General features: G+C 44.8%; 1 protein-coding gene across 4 annotated transcripts in view; it reads right to left on the bottom strand.

Moving 5' to 3' along the window:
- FBXO34 (F-box protein 34) overlaps window positions 1-20038 on the bottom strand; it is an 87435-nt gene that overhangs the window by 36072 nt on the left and 31325 nt on the right. The window contains exon 2 of one of the 4 annotated variants that reach the window (XM_070749691.1): window positions 4305-4383. The exons of the other annotated variants lie outside the window; for them this stretch is intronic. The gene's annotated coding sequence lies outside the window, so the exon portion shown is untranslated. The remainder of the gene's footprint in view (window positions 1-4304; window positions 4384-20038) is intronic. 4 annotated transcript variants of the gene reach the window in all.

Below are 20038 nucleotides of genomic sequence, written 5' to 3'. Positions count from 1 at the left end.
TGCTGTGTATGTGGCACACCTTTGGTCTCTCAGGAGACTTCAGTTGTTTCATTTATTTCTCACAGCAGTAATCCTGTTCAGATCTCTAGCAAAATGCTTAGAATACCTCTGAGCCACCACTTCCTCAATAATTGCTGGTTTTCCTTCATTATTTTTTTAAGCAAATGCAAATGTAACCAACCACAAAGAAGATTTTTTTATTTTAATACCAAAACTGAATAACAGCGGAGGAAATGCAATGCTTAGAACATAAGAAGAGCCATGCTGAATCGGGGCAAAGCCCACTGAGTCCAGCATTCTGTGTCACACAGTGGCCCACCAATTGTCCATGGGGATCTTGAGCAGAAGGCGAAGGCAAAACCCTCCCTTGCCCTTGACCCCCAACAAATGGTACTCAAGGAAATCCTGCCTGCCTCAACCAACATAGAGGCAGCACATGGACATCCGTTTCAATAACCACCGATACACTTGGCATCCATGAATCTGTCTAATCCTGCCTTGAAGCTGTCCAGGCTGACAGCTGTCACGACCTCTTCTGGAAGGGAATTCTATAAACCAACGACCCTCTGGATGAAGAAATATTTCCCTTTATTAGTCTTTGCTTTCTTACCTATGAGCTTTAGGGAGTGCCCCCTCGTCCCAGTATTGTGTGACAGAGAGAAGATTTTTTCTCTATTCACCTTTTCTATCCCATGCATGATTTTATACACTTCAATCAAGTCACCTCTTAAATGCCCTCTTTCAAGGCTGAAGAGACCAAGGCATTGCAACCTGGTTTCATAAGGGAGGTACTCCATTTCCTTCATCATTTTTGTTGCCGTTTTTTGCCCCTTTTCCAGTTCCATTACAGTGATCTCTTGATTAGCGCGGGGGTTACGTTCCAAGACCTCCCACGCTAATCGATTTCCGCGTTATAGTGGTGCGGAAGTAAAAAACACCATCTACGCATGCGTGCCATTTTTTTCATGGCCGCACATGCGCAGATGGTGGAGTTTGCGTGTGGGCAGCGGGGAAGACCAAGGGAAGGTTCCTTCAGCCGCCCAACAGCTGATCTGCTCCGCAGCGCGGAAGCAGCGAGGAGCCGAAGATGGGGTAAAGGCAAAGGGGAAACCCCATCTTCGGCTCCTCGCTGCTGCCGCGCTGCGGAGCGGATCAGGTGTTGGGCGGCTGAAGGAACCTTCCCTTGGTCTTCCCGCCGCCCAGGCAAAGGGGAAACCCCACGATCGCTTGCCGCTTGCCGCTTGCCGTATTGCAGCTTGGAGCCTTGCTTCGCCTCCTTCGCTGCAATACGGCAAGCGGCAAGCGATCTTGGGGTTTCCCCTTTGCCTGGGCGGCGCTGGGGCCATGCGGAGCCGCTCATCTAGGGGGGCGTGGACCGGCAAGGTGCCCTCCGCTCTCTCTCTTTCTCTCCCTGTTACCGGTGTGGTATAAGAGAGAGAAAGAAAGAGAAAGGAGGGCGACTTGCCAGTCCACGCCCCCCTGGATGAGCGGCCCCGCATGGCCCCAGCGCCGGACTCCGCCGTTGCCTCCGCCCTTGTTCGGCTCTGCAGCTGAGAGGCCACGTCCACCCCCTCCTCGGTGTCCCCGGCACCCAGCGTCCCCACGCCGCCTCCACCTCCCGGTAATGCGCCCGACCTCTGCCTCTCTCTTTCTCTCTCATATACCACGCCGGCAACAGGGAGAGAAAGAGAGAGAGAACTAGCGCGGACTTATTTTTTAATTAATATTTTTTGAAAAACCGCGTTGCAGCGTTTCGCGCTAATCGAGACCGTGCTAATCGAGGGATCACTGTATATCCTTCTTGAGGTGCGGTGACCAGAACTATACAAGTGTGGTCTCAACATCGATTTTTACAGAGGCAATACAACACTCACTTACTCTTCATGCACCATCCTAAATGCTTACTCAGTTCATGCACCATCCTAAATCAAGTTATTCATAGATTTCTGTGATGGCCCACACATATATACACACGGAAAATATCTGCTATATTTGGTAGCTGATTTTGACAGCTAGAGATGTATTTAGCCATCTCTTAAAACTTGCTGCAGCTTTTCTGGAAGAGCAGTATTATTGACTGCCAAACATATCAGACAAGGTCATAGAAGGAATAATGGATCAGAAAGTCAGTCAAGGAATAATGGATGGACACTGACCAAGGAGAGATTCAACCTGGAAATAAGAAGAAAATTTCTGACAGTGAGAGCAATGAACCAATGGAACAGCTTCCCTTCGGAGGTTGTGAGAATTCCAGCAATTGAGACTTTCAAGAGAAAACTGGACTGCCATTTGTCGGAAATGGTGTAGGGACTCCTGCTTGAACCGGGGGTGGCGGTGGTAGGGTTGGACTAGGTGGCCTACAAAGTCCCAACTCTGTTATCTGTTCTATATGGCCTTCCTAGCAATTCCTACTTGTCCCGCAATTATGAGATGCGCTCCCTCTTAATAGCAGCCTGTCACACATAAAAGTGATTCCAGTGTAACTCCTGCTCTAATAGTCTGGCAGATAATAAGCATTTGCTTGACCATGCCTTGACTTCTCTACTTTCTAAACTATATTTGTCTTGCATATATTTGTCAAACCCTGCATTCCTTCTTCCACATCATACTAAGACAAAAGTGCAGCAAATTGTGGTATTTACTGCCCTAAAACAAACCATGGCTAATTCATTAGATCTTTTTACATCATAAGAAATGGGAATTTTTGCTGTGGAGATTCTGGAATTTATTAACTAATGGATGGAAGTGTAGAGATAAGACTAGAATTTCTTTAAAGAAAATAAAGTTGGAAAGGAGATACAAAATGGGGAAATATATTAGAAATTTAGGGCATTCAGAAAAGGCAGAATGATTTTTTTTAAAGTTAGATATAAATTGAGGAAAGGGAGGAGTATGGCCTAAACTTAAGTGATGCAGTTATAATAAATAAGTTTGGAAGATAAGCAATTAGAAAGAAAATTGAAAATTAAAGGTGGTAGATCTAGGCTATAAAAATAGAAGGTAACGAGGCAACATTGGATAATAGGAGATATACCTAGAAGAAGAATATATTATATATTTAAATCTGGATAAAGGGAAGCTGTAATTTTAAGAATACTGTAGCACCAATGTTGGAATGAAGTCAGAGTTTTAGATTGCTAGTCTGTTAACCACATAATGAATTAGGGAAGAACAAGAGGGAGGAAGAGGAAGTAGAAAGGAATGGGAGCAAGGCAGGAGGGAAGTAAGAGAAAGGGAGAAAGAAGGTGAAGGGAAGAGAGGGAGATAGAGGGAGGGGATTAATATGAAATATAGAAGGAAACAGAATGGAAATAAAAGCGTGTAAGGTGCAAATTTAGGATATTTGTTGATGATAAAATGTATAAGTGTTGTGGTTAGCTCTGGCCCAGCTCCTGCCCCAAGGACTGTGGATGTGGGGGAGACATCCACATGCCGCAGACCTGTTTTGCTCCCGGTGGAATCTCATGATGAAGGCTCCTCTGACCAAGAAGACATGAGTGACAGGGAGGAAGAGAGTGTGGCAGACAGCTCAGAAGGAGATCAATTATCTCTCTCCTCCTTGGATTCGGAACAAGAGTTAATGATACAGCCACGCATGCGGAGAGCGATGCATAGGCAGCAACAACTGAGAGAGTATTATCAAAGAAAATGAGGCCACCTGTGGTTGGGTGGGGCTGTGGTAATTAGTGAGGCTGCTATAAAGAGCAGCGTGTGGGTTTGGCCATTGTGGAGGATTATCTGATTGTTGTGTTTCGTGCCTGCCTTGCTGACTTCGACCTTGGTGTGTTGCTTTTTCCCCGCTTTGAAACTAAAGCAGAGCAAAGGGTGTTTCACTTTGTGAAAGAAGAAGGACTGTGAATTGCCTCACAGCTGCAAGCTAAGTATCTCATAACTGATAAGGGACTTGTACCAATTACCAGTTTGCTTGGAGACGAGTGCTCTTTGCTATACCAAAAGAGGGCTTAGTTTAAGTGAATTTTCGTTATAAAGAACATTGTTTTGAATTTTCAAACGTGTGTGTGTCTGAAATTTGTACCTGTGAATTTTCGGGAGGATTCTACCAGAGAGCCCGACAGAACAATAGGTATGTCATGTTTTGATATTATGGTATATGTATGGATGCAAAGTTTGTGGGGGGGGAATTAAAAAAAGAAATGGATCACATTATGATGTAGCCCATTTCCAGTTTTGGAGGAATCACTGTACAGGCTAGGGCAGATTTTGTTCTCCAACCCCAATAAGGCAATAAGAAATTAATTTGAACTGCTCACAGACACATTTTGGGGGACAAATTTATGGACTACCTTCAGAAAGCAGTCCCTCTGCGCAGTTTCAGACATCACAGCACCAGCAGTGTTTTATATAATCCTTTGAAGGGCATTTCTGAAAAGCAAATAGGGAAGGGATGAAGTTAGAGGCAATTAGCAGACAGTGAACTTTTTTAATTGATAAAAAGAACCATAGCATAGTTACAGGGGACAAATGCAGTAAGGGAGGTGGCAGAGGGAACAATGTGACTAAATTCTTTGGAGGACACAGAAAATGACAATGTCAAGTAAATCAAGGTGGCTTCTTTTAGCCAGGTGATTTTCAAGCAGCCTGGCCTTTCATCTACAACGTATCTGCAAGGTACCACATTGATCCTAGCTAAGATTAACGACACATTGATAAAGACATATACAGTATGCTTAATATCTGACATCTCCTACACAGCCTCAATTCAAAACTACCAAGGAGAGGAATCCCGGAGCCTATCAAAATACGTAGCATTTGGACAAAATATCAACAAAAGAAGTAAGTGTAAAAAAAGAATCTTACTGCAATACAGGGATTTTTCTTGTACAAAGTAAGACAATTTATCCAGAAACTCAAGTCTTATAACAGGTAGCATCCCTTCATGGTTAATTGGAAGTCACTCAGAGTTGGTTAGAACAGTGTTTTTCAACCAGTGTGCCGTGAGACATGGTCAGGTGTGCCGCGAAGCTCAGAGAGAGACAGACAGAAAGAAAGAAAGAAAGAAAGAAAGAAAGAAAGAAAGAAAGAAAGAGAAAGAGCAAGAGAGAGAAAGAGAACAAGAGAGAGATAGAAAGCAAGAGGGAGAGAAAGAGAACAAGAGAAAGAAAGAAAGAAAGAGAAAGAAACCAATAGAGAGAGAGAAAGAGAGGGAGGGAGGGAAGGAGAGAGAGAGAAAGACATAGAGGGAGGGGGGGAGAGAGAAAGATAGCAAAAACGAGAAGAAGGAAGGAAGAGAAAGAAAGTGGGATGGAGAGAGAAAGAAGGGAGAGAAAGAGGTAGGGAGAGAGAAATAAAGCGAAAGGGAGGAAGAGAGAGAATTTTTTTGTCCAAACTTTTTTTAGCCCCCACCCTCCCCCCGCTCAATGTACCCCAGGGTTTCGTAAATGTAAAAAATGTGCCGCGGCTGAAAAAAGGTTGAAAATCACTGGGTTAGAAGATAGGCGGCTATTTAAATGTTAACAGAATAACAGAGTTGTACGGGATGTTGGAGGTCTTCTATTCCAACCCCCTGCTCAAGCAGAATAGGCGTTGATTGCTTACCTGAACGCCTCTTCTCGTACGGTGAGCGGGTACAGCAGTCACATGGGTTGCTCATGTCCAATCCGGTGGAACTGAGCCTAGTGTTAAAAAAGCTTGCTGGATCCGCCCCTTCCCCAGAATTCGCGAATCCATAGACTAGGCTCAGCTGTGAAGCTCTGTAGTGTTCAACTCTCATTGTTAGAGGAAGAAAGGTTATAGGAAGGTAAAGAAGACACATACAAGGGCGGGAAGTGACTGCTGTACCCGCTCACCGTACGAGAAGAGGCGTTCAGGTAAGCAATCAACGCCTATTCTCCGTACTGAAGGAGCGGGTCCAGCAGTCACATGGGACATACCCAATAGATGGTCCCTAGGGTGGGATTAGATTGCTATCGTGTGAGATAATGGATTGGAGTACCCTTCTGCCGAAGGCAGCGTCCGCTGAAGCGTAAGCGTCAATCTTGTAGTGCCTGATGAAGGAATTTGGCGAGGCCCAAGTGGCTGCTTTGCAGACCTCCTCCAACGGGGCTTGAGTCGCCCAAGCGGCCGAGGTGGCTGCGCTCCTGGTGGAATGCGCTGTGATGTTCCTTGGAACTGAGAGGGAGGCCGACTCGTAGGCCTTAGATATAGTCCCTCTGATCCAACGGCCTATTACTGTTGAAGACACTTTGGAACCCATGACTCTGGGGTGATAGGCTATAAAAAGTGCTTCTGACCTCCGAAAGGGTCCTGTGCGTTGGATATAGATTCTCAGCGCTCTAATGAGATCCAGGGTGTGCCATCTAATTGCCAAGGGATGGTCTCGTTGGAGGCAGAAGGAAGGTAGGACAATATCCTGAGTTCTGTGGAACATGGAACTGACCTTGGGTAAGAAGGTGGGGTCCAGTCGCAAGACTACCTTGTCCTGATGAAATTGTCAGAGGTCCTGCCTGATTGAGAGGGCAGCCAGCTCCGAAATGCGTCGGGCAGAGGTAATAGCCACCAGGAATGCTACTTTAAAGGATAGGTACCTGAGGGACGCCGATTTTAGGGGTTCGTATGGTGCCTGCGTGAGGGAATGGAGAACCCGTGGCAAATCCCAGGATGGATACCTGTGGACCTTGGAAGGTCTGAGGTTGGCTATGCCCTTGAGGAATTCCTGAACTTCTGGAAAGGAGCAGAGAGGCTGTCTGCGGGGCCCCGCTAGGACAGAGGAAATGGCCGCCAGATGACGCCGGAGGGTGCTGGTGGAAAGTCCCTGATGGAAACCTTGCATAAGGAAGGAAATGATTCTGTGTATGGGGATGCACAGGGGAGATAGGCCTTCCTGTAGACACCACTGGTGAAACTTGGACCACGTATGGTCGTAGATTCGATTGGTCGAACCCCTTCTGGCCTTTAAAATGACCTCCACTGTATCGGGGTCGTGGCCACGCAGTTCTAAGTCTCTCCTGATAACAGCCAGGCGGTGAGGTGGAACCACTCCGGGTCTGGATGGAATGAGGCCCCCTGCCGCAGCATATCCCCCGAAACGGGGAGTCGCCAAGGGTCCTGGACGGACAACTGTTGGAGATCCGCGAACCAGGGCCGGCGGGGCCAATGAGGGGCGATTAGGATTACTCGGGCCCTCTCGGTGAGGACCTTGTGAATCACATCCGGGAGAATTGGAATTGGAGGGAATGCGTAAAGAAGGCCTGGAGGCCATGGGCTCCGGAGGGCATTGATTGCTTCCGCTCCCGGGGATGGAAATCTGGAAAAAAAGCGAGGGAGTTGGGCGTTCGCATTGGTCGCGAAGAGATCCAGAACTGGTAGGCCGAATCTGAGGCTGATTTGATGGAACAGGTCTTGATGGAGATTCCACTCTCCTGGGTCTATCGTTGCTCGAGATAGCCAATCCGCCTGGACGTTGAGGCTCCCCGAGATGTGGTCGGCTAGGAGCGACCGAAGATGTTTTTCCGCCCAAAGGCCTAACTTGAGGGCCTCCCTCATGAGGGCCTTGGATCTCGTGCCCCCCTGTCTGCAGATATGGCTTTTTGTGGCAATGTTGTCGGTGAGAATGAGAACGTGCCGGTTGGGAATGCGAGGAGAGAAATGCTTCAGAGCCAGGGAAACGGCTCTTAACTCTAGCCAATTGATTGGCTTGGAAGCTTCCTCCGGGGACCACGTGCCCTGGGCTATCATCCCCTGGGCGTGGGCGCCCCATCCCGATAGACTGGCATCTGTGGTGATGACAAATTGATCCGGGCACCTGAACGGGGATCCTTTGTCCATGGCCGGAGACTTCCACCACTTGAAGGATCTGAGAACAATTGGTGGGATGACAATGCGACGACTTGAGTTGCTGTGCCCCGATCTCTGAAAAGGTAATAGGAGCCACTGTAGTTCCCTAGCATGAAGGCGAGCCCAGGGAATGATGCCTATGCATGACACCATCTTCCCCAAAAGGGAAGACAGGGTTACTATGGATACTGAAGGTTGAGATAAAATGCAAGAAATTAACTCCCCTATACTGATTTTTTTCTCAGGAGAGAGAAAGACCTGGGAGGATTCTGAATTAATAACGGATCCCAGGTGCAAGATGGATGTGGAAGGTTGGAGATGACTTTTGTCAAAGTTGATGGAAAATCCATGGTCCTGAAGAACTGACATGGTGACAGAAAGGTCTGTTTTCACTTTCTCTAGGGAGTTCCCATGAATCAAAATATCATCAAGATAACATAAAATGTGAATGGGAGACGCCCGGATATAGGCCGCCAGGGACCCCAAGAGCTTTGTAAAGACCCGAGGGGCCGAGGAAAGGCCAAATGGCATCGCCCTATACTGGAAATGCCTGCCCTGAAAGGAGAAACGTAAAAATTTTCTGTGGCATTTGGCTATAGGAATGTGGAGGTAGGCCTCAGTGAGGTCTAAAGAGACCATGAAATCTCCCGGGTGGATGGCGGCCAAAATGGATGATAAGGAGTGCATCTTAAACTTCCTATATTTGATGAATAGGTTCAGCTTCTTTAAATCCAAAATAGCTCTCCAACCTCCGGAGGATTTTGGAACCATAAATAGGATGGAATAAAAACCTAGACCCTTCTGACCGGGGGGAACCGGTTGAATGGCTCTGATGGACAATAAGTGGGAAATGGCCTCCTCCATACGGTTACAATCTGAGGAGGACCTGGGAGAAGGGCAGGAAATAAAACGTTTCGGGGGGGGAGAAATAAATTCTAAAAGAAGGCCTGTTTGAACAGTGTCAATGACCCAGGGGTCCTTAGAGGTGAGACGCCAATTAGAGGCGAAATGGGCTAGGCGACCACCTATGGGAATCGAGGAAAAACTACCATCTAGGTTTTTTTGAAGCCCTGTTAGAGGACGCTGCCCCTGGAGTTCCTACCTTGGGAACGAAAGCGGGGGGAATACTGACCTGGAGATCTCTGATAGGAAGCCGCTTGATCTTGCTGACGCCCTGGGCGACGAAAGGACTGCGTTTTGGTAGCCTTTTTGGTGGTTGGACCCAATACTTTCTTCTTGTCCGTGGTTTCCGTGAGGAGTGGATCCAGAAGATCCCCGAAAAGAAGGTCGCGCTTTAAGGGTCCCAGAGATAACTGCCACTTCTGACGTACTCCTGCTTGCCAAGGGCGAAGCCATAGGAGTCTTCTTGCCGTTGTAGAAGCTGCAATAGACTTAGCAGAAAATCTAGTAGATTGTAAAGTGGCATCAGCCACGTACTGAGCAGCTGCAAAGACCTTGTTGAAGTCTTGTTGACCTCTCAAGTCATCGGGAGGAATATGCTGTTGAAGTTGGCGAAGCCACAGAAGCATGGCTCTGGAGAAAAAGGAAGCCGCTGCAGAACTTTTAATGGCCCAGGAATCTGCGGTGAATCCTCTTTTGAGCATTTGTTCAATCCGCTTGTCCTCTGGGCGGAGGACTTCCTCTGCTTCGCCTGGCACAGCAGCCGCCGAGTGAAGGATCTTGACAGGTTCATCCGGTTTAGGAAAGGATAGGAGCTCCTCATAGGAAGAGGAGAGTTTGTACAACTTTTTGTCCTTGGTTGAGGGATTAAGCCCAGAGGCTGGGAAATCCCACTGCTTAAGTAAGGCATCTTTAAACAATTTAGGCATAGGAATTACCTCGTTATCCTCCTGTTCCTCTGTGAAGTAAGGTAAATTCTCCTCCGGGGGATCAGTGGATGTGGAGGCCTGTTTCTCCTGGGCCGCCAATCCCGTAGAAATTCTAGCTTTGAGGAGGAGAGATTTGAACAATTGAGAAGGAAAAATAGTAATTGGAGAAGGAACCTTTATTTGGGATTCCTCATCATCTGAGAGGCCTTGAAAGGGATCCTCATCCTCCTCCATATCCTCATATTCGTCCTGAGAGGAATCTGATTCATCCTGAATAGGAGCTCTAACCGCTGGGGAAGAACCCAAGGGGCGGGAGGGACGAGGAGGTGGAGGAGGTAAGGGAAGCGCATTGATGGTAGAGAGTTTAGCATCAATGGCCTTGGATAACACAGAAAAAATAGATTGGAATTCAGGAGGTAAACTAGAAATATCAGCAGGAATGGCAGAAGAATCCCTGAAGGCCTGGGAGGATCCTGGCTGGGGGGAATCTTCAATAATATCTGGTTCCTCTGGACCTATTCCCCATAGGTTAGGTTGGGGTCTGTCTAGGTTTGGCTCATCCAGAGATAACACAGTGACCCCAGAAGAAGGCAGATTAGAAGCCTCTGGGGGGTCATGACTACTGAGTACTTGGGCCTGCACTTTCAAACGCTTTGCTGATTTGTCATGGATTTTTTGTAGGGCTAGGTCCCTTCTCTTCTCAGCCCTGGTGACCTTGGTCGAGGGGCGGGCCCCTGAAGAAGAGGAGGTAGAGGCCTGGGGGATACTGGTAATCTCATCGCCTGTAGGCCTGGCCTCTCTGGGACCTTGAGTGGTGCCTCTCTTGGGAAAAGTAGCCATAGTCTGACAATTAACAGAAGACAAGGCTGAGCCAAATAACTGAATAATTAGGGAGAAGAATTTCAAAGACTTCCCAAGAGGAATGGATCCTGCTCCGAGGCCTCGGAGCTGCTGAGACTTGAGGGCAATCTGGGCAAACCCAGAGTTCGTGTCCCCAAATACAGCGTGGCCAGCCTCCCTAAACTTTAATTAAAGTAACCAAGGCACTCTGGTTGGAGGCTTAGCCGGTGGAGAATTAAGCCTGAGCGTCCCAAAGCCCACTCCGGGATCCAAGCGGTGGACTGAGGCCTACGCGGCTGGCAGAAGGCCAACACGAGAGGCCTAAATTTAAAAAGGGCGCGAAGGCCTTCGCGCCGAAAAATCGCTCCGTAATAGAATTCTTAAAGCGGAAGCGATCGACTAAGTCCAGGAGACTAGAAATAAGCGTCTCACTCCGCAGGAGGTATTTCTTAAGCCCTTTAACAATAATACTATAATAAATCAATGAAGCAATACTTGCACCAAGACCTCCAGGCCAAAGGATTAAAGGAATCCACAAGCGGCAGCGGGGATCGTAAACGGCAAAACAGCCGGGGGAAAACGAAACCGCAACTTCTCCCAAGGAAAAAAGCCGAGCCACAAACGGCTGGCGCTATTAGTGCAAGTAAACAAATAAGGATAAACAATTCTTACTACTTTTGAAGGAAAGATCGAAGGGAAGGTGTTAGAATGTTGAACGAGCTATCACAATACAACCGCAGGATATGCGAACTGAGCGAATTCTGGGGAAGGGGCGGATCCAGCAAGCTTTTTTAACACTAGGCTCAGTTCCACCGGATTGGACATGAGCAACCCATGTGACTGCTGGACCCGCTCCTTCAGTACGGAGAAGACCCTGCAACATTTCAGATGAATGGTTGTACAATCTCTTCTTAAGAGCCTCTAGAGATGGAGCACCCACACTTCTGGAGGCAAGTCATTCCACTGATTAATTGTCCTAATTGTCAGGAAATTTCTCCTTAGTTCTAGGTTGTTTCTCTCCTTGATTATTTTCATTGCTTCTTGTTCTGCCTTCAGACGCTTTGGAGTTACTCCTCTTTTCTTTGTAGCAACTCCTTAGATATTGGAACATTGCTATCAAGTCACCCCAATTCTTCTTTACACTACACTACACTTTACACTACACTACACTACAGCCAATTCCTGCAACATTCTTCAATGTTTTAGCCTCCAGTTCCCTAATCATCTTTGTTTATTTTATATATTTATTGATTGGATTTATATGCTGCCCCTCTCCAAGGACTTGTTCCTCTTTTTTGCACTCTTTCTAGAATTTCAACATCTTTCTTATACTGTAGCAACCAAAACTGGATGCAATATTCCAAGTGTGGTCTTATTAAGACATTATAAAGTGTTACTAACTTTTCACATGATTTTAAAAAAATAGTGTTTTAAATAAATAAAAATATGATAATGGCTTTGGATAACAGGTATCTTAATTCCCAGCCAGAAATACAGGGGTCGGTTTCACAACATTTGCAGGACATTAAATTGATGAAGATTATAATGAACTCATAATAAAATGTTAATAATAATAACAACAACAATAAGAAGAATAATAATTTTTTTAAAAAGCAGACACTTTGGGATCAAGTCCAGCTTTTGAACTTTTATTTAGATTGTTTCCTTTCATTCAAAGCCTCAAAGCAGGATACATGGAGCTTCCTCCTTCCATTTTCCAGTAGCTCCCTGTGAAATAAGGTTAGGCTGACAGTGTGATTGGCCCAAAGGAAAAAAAATCATGCCAAAGTTCACCCCAGTCAGGTTTCTGAACATTAACTTGTTCAGCCTCCTTTAGTAAATATGGAGCCTTCCAAGTATAACGAGCATCTCATAATTCTCCATCAACATAGCCTTTATAAAGAGGTAGCCTTGAATTGCAGTCAAAGTGCTGGAATAGAGATGTGGAAATCAAGAAATCAATATGGAGGGCACAGTAAATTGCTAACTTTGGGTCATCCTCTATCTCTTAATCCAACCTTCTTCAAAGGGCAACACTGGAGGGGAAGCAATGTTCCAATTATTGTAGATAAATAAATATCCCCATCCCCTGTCTTGCACTCCTAGAAGAAAGGAGAATGCTGAATCTAACAAAATATATATAATATTAAGTTAGTTTATTCCTATCTCGCCTTTAAATTGGCCTGGAATTCTATGTGCACTTGGCACCCTAGAGCAGTGTTTTTCAACCAGTGTGCCGTGAGACATGGTCAGGTGTGCCGCGAAGCTCAGAGAGAGAAAGAAAACAAGAGAAAGAAAGAAAGAGAGAGAGAGAGAAAGAAAGAAAGAGCAAGAGAGAGAAAGAGAACAAGAGAGAAAGCAAGCAAGAGAGAGAAAGAAAGAAAGAAAAAAGAAAGAAAGATAGAGAAAGAGAACAAGAGAGAAAGAAAGCAAAAGAGAGAGCAAGAGAGAGGGAAAAAAAAGAGGGAGAGAAAGAGGGAGAAAGAAATAGAGCGAAAGGAAGAGAGAATTTTTTTTGTCCAAACTTTTTTTAGCCGCCCCCCTCCCCTCAATGTGCCCCATGGTTTTGTAAATATAAAAAATGTGCCGTGGCTCAAAAAAGGTTGAAAACCACTGCCCTAGAGGATTACAACAGGCAGGGCCTGGCATTCAAAACCAGAAATTAGATCTGGACAAATTTTTGTTTATTTTTATTTCAGCAGTCCCAACCCATCCTTTTTGCAGTCAGGTCAGTTAACAATGGAGTACTGTGCTTATTCCAGATCTGAAAACAAAACTGGAATCCTAACTCTGTCTGGACATGCTGACTCTCAGCTGGGCAATGTTCCTAAAGAACAATACGAAGAAGACCGTAAAAAAACCCAAAAAACCAGGCAACCTGCTTTAGTATCTCAGAAACTGTAGACAACAAAAAACAGGGAATGTTTTTGCTTCCTTATTGTGAAATTGTGTGTGGGTTCTTGTTTATATACCCTGTAAGGCAAAAGGGCGGGAAGACCTGGAAGTTCACAACCCCTTTGTGTTAGACATGCAGCCAAAGCAAAAAGGAGCTGGAAAGGAAAGCAAGAAGTACAGTGGTACCTCTGCTTAAGAACTTAATTCGTTCCGTGACCAGGTTCTTAAGTAGAAAAGTTTGTAAGTAGAAGCAATTATTCCCATAGGAATCAATGTAAAGGCAAATAATGCTTGCAAACCCATTAGGAAAGAAATAAAAGCTTGGAATTTGGGTGGGAGGAGGAGGAGGAAGAGGAGGAAGAGGAGGAGGACAGTTGCTGCCCAGAGCGAAGGGAGCGTTTCTTTTCTCTGGGCGCTAGCAGAGGCTTATTCCCTCTCCAAGCACCCAGAGAAAGGAAAATGCTTCCTTCGCTCTGGACTGCCAAAGCCTCCTTAAGCGCCATCGAAAGGCTCCTCTGGCAGCCCAGAAAAGCTCGAGATGGTCGGGATTAAAGGGGGAATGGCAGGAAACTGGCCGGGACTTTGTGCTGCTCTCAAATTTCCTGGGAAATTTTTCTGGGTTCAGGTTCTTAAGTAGAAAATGGTTCTTGAGAAGAGGGGAAAAAAATCTTGAACAGCCGGTTCTCATCTAGAAAAGTTCTTAAGTAGAGGTGTTCTTTGGTAGACGTACCACTGTGCTGCCTTTGCCCAATCTCACTGCATGTTCCAGAAGCCCTACACTTTCTGCAGTTAGCATTTCCAAAAATTATCTCCTAAAATGTAGAGAAGTACAGATAGTCCTCATTTAGCGATTATCTCGGACGCTGACCCCCCAAAAAACTGAAGAAAGATTATAAGCACAACTGGGGTTTCACTTAGTGACTGATTTAACGACCGAGTTGCAGGTAATAAATAGAATATTAGGATTAGATGCTAAAATCAAAGATGGAGGTCACAAAAGAAAGCTAGAGAATCCTGGACTTGTTGTGGTTAAGGTGGGGCCTATGAACAGGTTGAGTTGGCGGGCCAATTGTGTCCTTTCCTGGACCAGGGGATTTTGCTCACCATCACTTAGTCACCTTCCAGTTGAATTACTGCAATGCAAGATATGTCAGGCTGCCCTTGAAGACAACCCAGAAGTTATAACTGGGTCTATCCTGTGGGGTCATGCACAGTTTTGGGCACCTCATAGCAGTCTACAAGTATACGAGGGGATATCATAGAGAGGAGGGGATCACTTTATTCTCCAGGGCACCAGAGGGCCGGACGAGGAACAACGGCTGGAAGCTGACCAAGGAGAGATTCAACATGGAGATAAGGAAAAACTTCCTGACGGTCAGAGTGATCAACCAATGGAACAACCTACCAGCGGACGTTGTGAACTCCAACACTCTGGACATTATTAAGAGAAGATTGAACTGCCACTTGACTGGTGTGCTATAGGGTTCCTGCTTGGGCAGGGGGTTGAACTTGATGGCCTTCATGGTCCCTTTCAACTCTAACAATAAATAAATATTTTGTCCATGTTCCTCCACTGTTCTATCACCTTTAAAGATTTAAATAGCGGAAGGCAGTGATGGTGAGCCCGAAGACCAGCTGGGCGGTGGGAGGCAGGCATGGAACGGCTGCCCGGCATCGGCGCTCCTAATGTGCTCCCAGTAGCAAGCGGGTGCGTTAGCACGAGAATCGGCTTCCTGTGCATGCAAAGCTGAATCTTGTGTGATGAAGCGCACGTGCATGACATTTCACCAATTTTTTGGCTATTTTATTGCTTCCACACATGCATGGAAGCAAAAAAACCATCAAGAATGGAAAAATCTCGCACACATGAGCCCCCTTGCATGAAAATTGGCTTCCGGCGCATGTGCAGAAGTTGAATATTGCGCCGAGGCACCTGCCGGTTAGCTGGAGCTACACACACAGCTCCATTTTTCCAACCGGCATTGCACACCTGACCATTCCAGATGCAGCCCATTACTGGAGGTGGGGCGTCCCAACACTGGCAGCACAGCAAGAGCTAAGAGCTTTTTCTTCTGTTGTTTGCAGGGAAAGAAACACCACAGAAAGCTGACCTGGGGCTACAGCATGCGTGCCTGCATGCAACCTCTGGCACACATACCATGTGCATAGAATACCTACCTGCCTGCCTGCCTGTCCTACCAGTTTATAGATGGGGTAGGCATGCTCCGAATCCCTTTCCTTAATTGTTACTATCTGGAAGGACCTCAGAGTGCTGCCTTTTTTATGGCTTCTCCAATTCTATAGAACAGCCTCCCCCCTAAAATTCAGAGGGCCCTTGCCCTACACATCTTTGGTAAAGGTGTGAGAAGATCTGACTCTTTGCCAGACATTGGACTAGGATGGATGTGAACTCTGCAAACGCATGAACGTAGAACACTAGTGCAGGGGTAGGCAAAGTTGGCTCTTTTATGACATGTGGACTTCAATTCCCAGAATTCCTGAGCTAGCATGATTGGCTGAAGAATTTTGGGAGTTGAAGTCCACAAGTCATAGAAGAGCCAACTTTGCCTATCCCTGCACTAGGGCACTATGTCGGCATATTCTTGTTGGGTTTGGTCAGTTTAATTTATTCTGTTTTTGCTTAATATTATTCAGAGCCATCTGCGATTATTATGTGTAAGAGAAGAAGTCATATTTTTTTTCTAAAAAACCCCTACAGTAATCCCTCGCTACTTGACGATTTATCTTTCGCGGATTTGCTATTTCACAGGTTTTTTCAAAGGGAAAATAATGCCAGGACAGGGACAGTTTGTGTGTGGGTGTGTGTGAAGACTGCAGCGATGGCCTCCTTCAGCCGCACGGTAGCTGAGAGAAGCTGGTCTTTCAGCGGTCAGCAGTGTTGGGTTGTTAACAATACAGGGAAGGTTTAAAGTCCAAATACTCGTTAAATACATAAAAAATATCTTTCCTCTACGTCGCGGAAATTCGTTTTTCACGGGTGGTCTTGTTGTCTGGCGGGACCTTCTCTATAGCAGCCCCTGCCCTCTGGAATGAGCTCCCCTCTGAGATCCGTACTGCCCCCACTCTCCCTCACCTCTGCAGACAGGACTGGGGCCACTGAAATTTTATCACCTTGCCCCACCCAGTGAATGAATGTGTGATGGATGATCTATGAATTTGTTGTTAACTTTTAATTATGGGGATTTTAATCTGTAAATTTTATTTATATTTCTACATGTTGTGAGCTGCCCTGAGTCTCAGGAGAAGGGTGGCATAGAAATCAATCAATCAATCAATCAATCAATCAATCAATCAAACAAACAAACAAACACACACACACACACACACACACAGAACAAAATATCCTGGAAGTCAGCAGAGTTAGCCTGTAATATTGCATTTTCTGAATTGACATGCTGAGCCCAAATGGTTTGCCATTGCTGTACTAGAGGTATACTTGTCTTGCTCTTACGACTAGAAGTACCATAGTACAAAGCGGGGGAAATGATGTAACTGTTGAAACTGCAAGGATGACTAAAGTTTGATGTATTCAGGATGCAAGGCTCATCATCATTTTATTGTAAAAAAAAAAAAAAGGAGGGGAAAAAATCAAAAATGCTTCATCTCCATGATCAAAAGGCTTGCAAAGTAAAATTCTTATGGCACAGAATGCTCAAAGCTTTGACGCACAAGAGCACAAAAACAGCACTTTGAATGTTTCATCACAATCACCGCAGCTGATGGAGAGCGATCATGCTAAGAACAGCCATGGATATACAAAAAAGGCACAGTGGGGGAAAAAATCATGTTCTCAACAGCTGTTCCACATTTTTGCCACTCCATTTTTCTCACCACCTGCTTATCTTATAGATCGATGTTCCCCCTAACTGGATGCTCTCCAGCTGGCTGGGAATACTGGAATTTGTAGCCTGAATGTAAACGGAGGTCAGCAGAATGTAGAATACTGTCCTAAAAACAAGACAAGTTCACACCTGTTTTTCTGACTTCTAGGTGCCAAAGAGAAGGCGGAACTGATGAGAGACGGAAGATTAGAGAACTACATGTGGTGGGGGGGGGGATGAGATTTGATATTAGTTAAGATATTTTTAATTTGATCTGACAACAATCTACTTGGTGCTTTGGAACTTTCAGTGAAAGAACAGGAAATGCAGTTCTGCTTTAGAAAAGAAAGAACTGTTTGCAGCATCTAAGACTTTGGCATCACTTAAAACCCAAAGCTGCCTGTGGGCTTATTTCCCACTTCTTTTTGCCACCAGAACATACTTTCTATTTCCAATTGTACAGTATTAATTCAGTTGATTTGATGTCATACTTTTACTGTGTACTTGTTTTTCCCTACTCAGTACTTTATGCTAGAAATAAATATCTTAAATAGAAATGGATAAATACGCCTGGTCTTTCTATAGTGTCTCTATTTTTTTTTCTCAAATTCATTCTGTCCTGTTTCCATCTCATTAGCAAACATTCTCCTATACAGTCTGCATGGAAACTTACATATGCACCCTATTTCAAATAGAATAGAACAGAACAGAACAGAATTCTTTACTGCCAAGTGTGATTAGACCAGTGTTTCCCAACCTTGGCAACTTGAAGATATTTGGACTTCAACTCCCAGAATTCTGGGAGTTGAAGTCCAAATATCTTCAAGTTGCCAAGGTTGGGAAACACTGGATTAGACACACAAGGAATTTAATCTTTGGTGCATATGCTCTCAGTGATTGGAGAGCATTTTCACTGAGGCAGCCTTCGGCGGCGGCATGTTGGATGTGCACAATTTATTATTGTGCACAATATATATTTCTTCTAACATATACTGTACACATTAGTAAATTAAGTTCTTTAGTGTAAGTCTTTTGAATACATTCTTTGTCTGAAAAATTGTATTTAAAAAATATGGAAAGTGCTAACTAGAACCAGCATGCTGGTTTGTTATTTTTCACTGAGTAATCACAGCTGGCTCTATTCAGAGACTGAAAAATATAATGGTAAAAATATGTAGGTTTTGAAAACCTGCACACCAAAAATGTTCAGGTTTTGAAAGCAATGCACACACAGCAGATAGGGCCTTGTTAATTATCAGCTTTCTAGAGTTAGTCTGTGTTTAAACCAGAGTTAAAACAGCTGTGGTATACTGAGCTCATTTAACCTGTCTTTGAAGTATGTTATCTTTGTTATGGAACTGGCCATTTTTTACAAAGGACAAAACCCGCAGTATATAGTTGTGTAAACCCTGCCTAAAATTATTCATGTCAATGAAGCCAAACAAAACAATTTAAAAAATACCAAAATCTTGTTTGGTCAGGAATTGCACATCTTTATGAGCAATTAAACATTCAGACCTGTCACAGTTTTGCCAGATCTCCTGGAAACCATTTATTACCAAAACCTTTACAAGCATGTTTAAAACCTTCCTCTAAGCCATTTGTGGGAGGATCTGAGGACCCTCTGTCCTAAAAAAAACATTGTTGATAGAGCTGGGGGTCTCCAGCCTTGACAACTTTAAGCCTGGTAGACTTCAATTCCCAGAATTCCCCGGCCAGCTGAGGAATTCTGGGAACTGAAGTCCTCCAGGCTTAAAATTGCCAAGGTTGAAAATCCCTGTGTTAGAGCATAACCAGAAGAAAGCGGTTACTGAAGATGCAAAAATCTTTAGTAACAGCTAACAAATACCTGGGCTGTGACAAAGGTAGACCTTTTTCTCAGGAACATTCCAGCCTAATTATGAATTTCTTCTTGAATATTTGGCTAATATGAAATCTTAAAACAACATGTTGGTTGGTTCTAGTTGATTTGGTTGAATGTTCCCAAGACTGGACAATTAGTACCTTGGATCATTTTTCACCTTTCAGAGGTCAGATTGTAGCATGTTGCTGGATACATTAGAAATCCTGGATGGCCAGATGGTTGTCCTGCTTATGGGTACTTGGCATCAGTTGATATATTGTCTCCATCTATCCTTGGAACTGATGGATGCACTTGTCATGGCCCATCCTTTAATTATTTCTACTTAGATCACTGCAAGTTTATACATGTACTAAATAAATAAAGTGATGTAATCACTCATTGAAGAATGTTTGGAAAATCCAATTTATCTATCTATCTATCTATCTATCTATCTATCTATCTATCTATCTATCCAATTTTTATGTCGCCCTTCTCCTTAGACTCAGGGCGGCTTACAACATGTTAGGAATAGCACTTTTTTAACAGAGCCAGCATCTTGTCTCCACAATCCCTGTCCTCATTTTACCCACCTCGGAAGGATGGAAGGCTGAGTCAACCTTGAGCCGGTGATGAGATTTGAACCGCTGACCTACAGATCTATAGTCAGCTTTAATAGCCTGCAGTACTGCAGTCTACCTGCTGTGCCACCTCGGCTCTTAGATGCAATTAGTGCATCTACTACAAAACCAGGTATTTTGATACTCTTTTTACCAGAGAGAGATAAGAGAGAAGTGACCTGTTTTAGAAACTGTTTTTAATTCCCAACTAGGGGATAAAGAGCAAGCTCATGAGCTCAAAGCCAGCAAACGAATGTGCTGAAGCTGACCAGACTAAGGACTAGCCAGATTAATACCTGGTAGGCAGATTTATTTATTTTATTTATTTATTTATTGGATTTGTATGCCGCCCCTCTCCGTGGACTTGGGGCAGCTAAC

Source organism: Erythrolamprus reginae, chromosome 1 (assembly GCF_031021105.1).
Source record: "Erythrolamprus reginae isolate rEryReg1 chromosome 1, rEryReg1.hap1, whole genome shotgun sequence".
NCBI classification, from domain to species: Eukaryota; Metazoa; Chordata; class Lepidosauria; order Squamata; family Dipsadidae; genus Erythrolamprus; species Erythrolamprus reginae.
Note: the sequence above shows the minus strand (reverse complement) of the source record. Positions and strands in the feature narration are given on the sequence as shown.